The sequence below is a fragment of the Erpetoichthys calabaricus genome (assembly GCF_900747795.2).
Source record: "Erpetoichthys calabaricus chromosome 1 unlocalized genomic scaffold, fErpCal1.3 SUPER_1_unloc_14, whole genome shotgun sequence".
Taxonomy (NCBI): Eukaryota; Metazoa; Chordata; class Cladistia; order Polypteriformes; family Polypteridae; genus Erpetoichthys; species Erpetoichthys calabaricus.
Genome location: NW_026261579.1, coordinates 83,204 through 89,960, shown reverse-complemented (window position 1 = coordinate 89,960; position 6,757 = coordinate 83,204).

The following is a 6,757-nucleotide window of genomic DNA, read 5'->3' as shown; positions in this document are numbered from 1 at the left end:
CTATGCGTTGCATGCTCAAGAGTAAGCTCAGCGCACAGCTTGGTCATATTACAACCAGAGGGGCGAACTGACAACGTGGTATACAAAGAGATCCTTAACAAATAATTATTGGTACATTTTCCCTCAGTTTATTATTTAAAATTTTAAAGCAGTACTTCGCCGCTGCGAAGCGCGGGTATTTTGCTAGTCTCAATATAAGCTACTCCAAGAAACATCCATCCATTTACTCTTAAAAGCAATCAATGGGTACAAGGCAGGAACAACACCTGAACTGGGCACTGGTCAGACACAGGATCGACACACATGCACATGTAGACCGTGGGACCAATTTAGCATTGCCTATCCACCTAATCTGCATGTTTTAAAAGAGGAGGAAACACACGGACACAGGGAGCACACACAAACTCCACGCAGGGTCCAGGAAACATCTGAAAAAGAATTTTCTGATAGAGGAAGTCGACATCCTGCTGTTTTCAATAACAAGTCACCCAGCCAATTTCTTAAGTCATGTCCAACAAGGATTTCTGCCAAAAACAAAGCATCTAAAACACAAGTTCTTTAATACTTATGGATGGATGAATAGATTGATCTTTATCAGCTCGAAAAGGAAAAAGAAACAGCTTTATAGAGGATCACTAGTTTTCAGGCGTAAATACTGAAGAGCAGGTTTTCAATTTGAATAATGAATTTTGGCTACCAACTGTCAAGAGTTGTGAAAACGTATTTACAGACAAAGGGATAATGAACAGATTGGGACAGGCCAGTGTACGGTGCGACAATCAACCCGTCTTTATTTTGAATGGCTTTGTCATCAGCAGTGTAGGACAGACTGACATTACCATTTTTAACAAGGCTAGAACACAAGTCCTGTTTTAAAATGTGCTTGGATCAAACTACTGTATACCAATCCAGAAGCTTCAGTTTGTATTAATAACATTTGCTCAGACTACTTTAAACTAGAACGTGGTACCAGACAAGGATGTCCCTTGTCGCCACTGTTGTTTTCAATCGCCATTGAACCACTGGCGGTTCACTGCTGAAATTCTTACCAGATAAAGGGGATTGTCAGAGAAGGACTGGAACAGAAAATTTCTCTATATGCAGATGATATGGTCTTATATATACCAGACCCAGAAAACACTGTCCCCGCTGTTTTAACAGCACTAACAGAATTTCAAAAGATATCTGGTCTTAGAATTAATCTGAATAAAAGTATACTCTTTCCAGTGAATTCACAAGCATATAATATCAGATTAGACACCCTACTTTTTACCATAGCAGATCAGTTTAAATACCTAGGGGTAAATATCACAAGTAAACATAAAGCTCTTTATCAACAAAATTTTGGCGTCTGTATGGAAAAATTTAAGCAAGACTTGCATAGATGGTCAACCCTTCATCTCACTCTAGCCGGAAGAATTAACATTGTTAAGATGAATATCCTTCCTAAACTTCTCTTTTTATTTCAAAACATTTCAATATATATCAATAAATCGTTTTTTAAACAGTTAGATTCAATAATAACCTCATTCATTTGGAACTCAAAACACCCACGTATCCGAAGAGCGACCCTACAAAGACCTCAGGCAGAAGGCGGCATGGCTTTACCTAATTTTCAGTTTTATTACTGGGCAGCAAACATACAAGCCATAAAAACCTGGACACAAATAAATGAACACACACAGGCTTGGTCTGCAATAGAAGTAAAATCCTGTAGTACTTCTTTATATTCCCTGCTCTGCTCTCCAATAAATGAAAGTTATCGCAAATATACTAATAACCCAATTGTGCTTTACTCACTCAGAATATGGAACCAAATTAGAAAGCATTTTAAGATGGAAAATCTTTTATCAGTGGCACCTCTGCAAGGGAACCACCTCTTTCAACCTTCGCAAGTATATCCAGTTTTTAATACCTGGAAAAGTTTTGGGATTAAAATGCTCAGAGATCTTTATATAGACAACATATTCACATCTTTTGAACAATTACGTTCAAAATTTAACCTCCCAGCTACACATTTCTTTTACTATCTTCAAATTAGAAATTTTGTTAAACAGAAATTGCCCGATTTCCCCCACCTTGCGCCCTCCACAATGCTGGAAAAAATACTGCTCAATTTCGAGGAAACAAACACTATATCCACAATATATAAAATCTTATTAGAGTCCCTACCTTTCAAAGACCCAAGAGGACATTGGGAAGAAGATCTCTTAATCAATATATCAGAAAAGGAGTGGAAGGTAGCAAAGCAGAGAATTCACTCGAGTTCTATATGCACAAAGCATAGAATTATTCAACTAAAAATTATATATCGAGCTCATCTGTCTCGCTTAAAACTGTCCAAAATGTTTCCAGGCCAGGATCCAACCTGCGAGCGCTGCAACCAAGCTCCTGCCTCACTGGGTCACATGTTCTGGGCCTGCACCAAACTAACATCATTTTGGACAAAAATTTTTAAGTGCCTTTCAGACAGCCTTGGTGTCACAATCCCTCCTAACCCATTAACAGCTGTGTTTGGTGTTCTTCCAGATGGACTGGAATTGGAGAAGGACAAGCAAACGGTGATTGCATTCACTACACTCTTGGCACGCAGACTTATTTTGTTAAATTGGAAGAATCCTAATTCTCCTCTTATAAGTCAGTGGGAAACCGATGTTTTATATTATTTGAAATTGGAAAAAATCAAATTTTCAGTTAGAGGATCTGTACAAAATTTTTTCAAAACATGGCAGGATTTAATCAATATTATTTTAGAATAAGAGAAATAACTATTACCGCATTTAACTCCCTTCTCCATCTCTTATTTATATAGATATTTACTTCTCCCCTTCTTTTGTTTAATGTTGCCTTATTAAAAAGCTTAAAGAAATTTTCCTTTAGCTAAGCTCTCCTTCTCAGGGGTGGGGTTTGATTTGTTTTCAAATTTGTTGGGTTATAAATTGATCTGTTTGTATGGAATGATTACAATGAAAATTAATAAAATAAAAATATTTAAAAAAAAAAATAATAAAAAAAAATAAAATAAAATAAAATGCTGCTGCCAGACACACGTATTGCCAGCTAAAATCTCTCAGTTTCCATGGCCGGGCCCCTCACCTGAATGCAGCCTTCATGCCATACCTGATAAGACAATCGATACCAGACCATGTTAACATGCAGGGGCGTCTCTCAGAGGCACAAGATGGACACTCAAGTTCAAACAAAGAGCCATAAATCAAGGAGGAGTAACACTGATGGACAGCACTTTGCACCAGTGGTCAGTCAAGAGGATGGACTTATGCAAACTCAAGAAACCAATCTCAAGGCCTCTATTCCATCCTTTAAAAACACTTATAAAACACAGATAATCTCATCAAGCTTACAGCTCTCAGCCTGTCCATAACTTTGACTGTCCATAGCTTACAAGGTTTGGCCTTAACAGAGGTTGGAGCATTTGCTTTACTCTGAGGGGCAACTGTGCTCGATTGGAAAAGTGGCAAACTTGTCTGCACTGGAGTTGGATGAGGGTGACATTAGCCCAAAACTTGCTGAAGAATAGCTAGTGCACAAGCTGAGATGGAATCTTAAAGGCCACACATTCATCTTGATTGATACGGCAAATAACTAATCATCATTTGCTCAGAAGACATGACGTTCCTAGCAACAAGAGGACCGACAAGACTTGTTGAACCTCAAAAGAAACTGCAGAAGGTGTCACCAAGACAGAAAAGGAGGCAAGCTCCTAAAACAAAAGAAAGCAGGCTGAAGATTGTTCCACGAGTTTGGAGAAAGCCAACCGAGAAAGGAACAAAGCCTCACTCATGTCAAACTGTAAGTACACCTGCTTTGATTTTGAGAACTTTAAAGTGTGAATTAATTGCTAAAACAAAGAAGCTAATGTGTTATAGCACTGGTGTCACTAAAAGTGAAGGTAATAACCTTGTGAAGGATCATTTCTTTCTGTTAAACATTTCTCCCTAAACTCAGACAGAAAGTGCAGAGCCGCATCTCACTGTAGCAGACACAAACTGCGTGGCCGGTAAGGCAGTGTAGACGAACTAATAGCAAATGAATGCCACCGCGCAGGCAACAGAAGCTTTATGACAAGATAAAGAAGGCAGTGATCTGAACCACTGGAACTGAAATATCAGAATTCATAAGTCATGCACCTTTATCTACAGGAGAGAAAAAGTTCAACTATGCTAATGTAGTTTTATGTCTATTATTATTCATCATCTATTATTGTCTATATTTGCATGTATCCATCTTTGATTATCCTTATGCTATAAGCAAAGTGTATTATTTTGTTTATTGCAGTGTGTTTGTGTTATTTGAGTAAATAGTCGATTACTGCGGCAACAACAACAGAGACAGTGTTTAATGTAGAATTTCACCGATTTATGGGCATCACTCATGACTTGTAAAGATCTTGCCAGCTGGAAAGTGAAACAGAGAGGCCTCACTGAACTTAAATTAATTAGTTGTCCCTTTGTGGCCGTGTTGATAATTGTTTTAATTAATTACCAGCATTAGCTAAAACTGATAATTAACTGAGTGGTCAATTAACATTTCCTACAGCAGACAACATCAAAAGGCGCTTTACACAAATTACAAAACAAGAAGAAGAAGAACTGAACTGCTCAGTGCCACAGAGTCAACACAACAAATAAAGAAAATACAACTGTAGGTGAGAAACAACGTGTGGCTATGGGAGGAACTTACGCGTGTCCAGTCCTTGGCATTTCACATTAATCCACTCCGTTATTTAATAAAAACAAATGTTTATTTTCCAGAGTCAAAATGAAACTCAACACAGACAAGGTAAGAAAACCGAATGTTTCCACGGCCTTATTAATCCACACAATAACTTCCTATTTCCCAAAATTCCCACTACACAGCACCCCTTCTTAAAGTAACAATACCCCATTAGAACTGAATAATTATCTAGCCCTATTCTTAATATATAAACTAATCTTGAGCTACAGAATAAATGTAACATATTTTCAAATTAACTGAACATATAAACGTGAAAACAGAACTTGGCTCATACAACGTATATGACAGAGACATTAGGTGTCAACAGAGGGTTAACAAAATAAACTGAACAAGGGGGCTTGATGACGGGGTACAGCAGCTAAATGGCACAAGTCTTAATGAACGTTTACAGGTTTCATGTTAAAATCTAAAACAGAATTGTATTGCCATTTTCAACAACTGGAAGCAACAAGTTTCACATTTATCAACTTCATCTTGTGGAAGTAAACGTTTCACACAGACATACATCATCATAAACAGTTTACTAATTGTCATAGTAATAAACTCCTATTAAATAGCAGCACCTCTCAGTATTGTGATGTTACCATGGCGGAGGTCTCGTGTGCCTCAGTCTTCATTTTCTGAGGATGTGAGATCCTGAAGGACCAGTTTGCTAAGGGTAATCATCAGTGGAGCGGCCAGACAAAGAACATCTCATTATTAACCCTTGTATTAAATATGTCAAGGAAAGGGTTGGCAGGCCTAACAGTGGTGTTCACCGAAGAGCGGTACACAGGGGTGACCCACACAGCCTGGTTGGGCTCTGCATGATAAAGTCACATGTAGCATTCATCTCACAACCATAGTCCAGTACGAAACAAATACAAACAGAAGTTATTGGGATTTGGGACAAAAACCAGAGTACCTGTACAAGTCAGGAGCCAGCTATAGACCACCGTAGGGTACACTCACATTCAAGTCCACAACCACACCAAGACAAGTTACATTTGCCAGGCCACTAAACCTGAGCATCTTTAGAGAAGTGGAGAAAATAAGAATAAAAGAGCAGACATGGAAACTGCATAGAGATTTTAAAAACAGACTGAGACTCAAATTCAGTCAGCTAGAACTGTGAGGCAGCAACACAAACCACAAACCTCTATTAGCTTATCTAATACTCACTAACAGGCATTACTGGTTTGGCTTTCATATACCAGTAATTGTCCATTAAAGCAATGCATGGATTTTAAAAATCAACATCCATTGGTACCACGAATGGCCACGTGTAACAGCAGCACCCATGTTTGCTTACTTTTGTTTGTATTTTTTTTTTTTTCTGCAGAACTTGGATAACCAAAGTGGTGAGGAAGGTTTGACTCGCCTACCTGCGACAGCAACTGCTGGACCTGCGCCCTTTGTCTCCCAGAGTGCCTGATCTAATCGCTGGGCTGCCAGTAGAGCTACAGAGTGGACACTGAAGTAAAGAGAGCAGGTGTCCGACTCCACAACAAGAGAAGAAGCACAGACCATAGCTGCTTTCTGTCATCATGAGCAATGTAAGGTCACTGGTGAATAAAATGGATGAGCTCTCAACGCTGGTCAGGAGCCCAAGGGAATACAAACTCAGCAGCCTCATGTGCTTAAGTGAGACGAGGCTTAGAGCTGAAACAGCTGACTCTGTGGGTGCACTGGATGGATTTAAAATCGTTTGGGTGGACAGAAGCAGAAGTGAAAACGGTAGGAAGAAAGAAGGTGGACTTGCCATTTTTGTGAATGAAAAAATGGCGCAACACCAGAAACATAACTATTAAAGAACTGGACATGAATGTAGTGCCTCTGGGGAGGACCTTACAATCATATTATATGCTGAGAGTTTTCACATGCCATTGTGCCAATAGTTTATATCTCCCCTCGGCAGATGAGGCAATCACAACAGACACAGTATATTCTGTAATAAGCAGACTCTCTAATGACCATCCCCCCAGTGCATTCATCAAAGTTTTTGAGGTGTTTGACCCTGTTT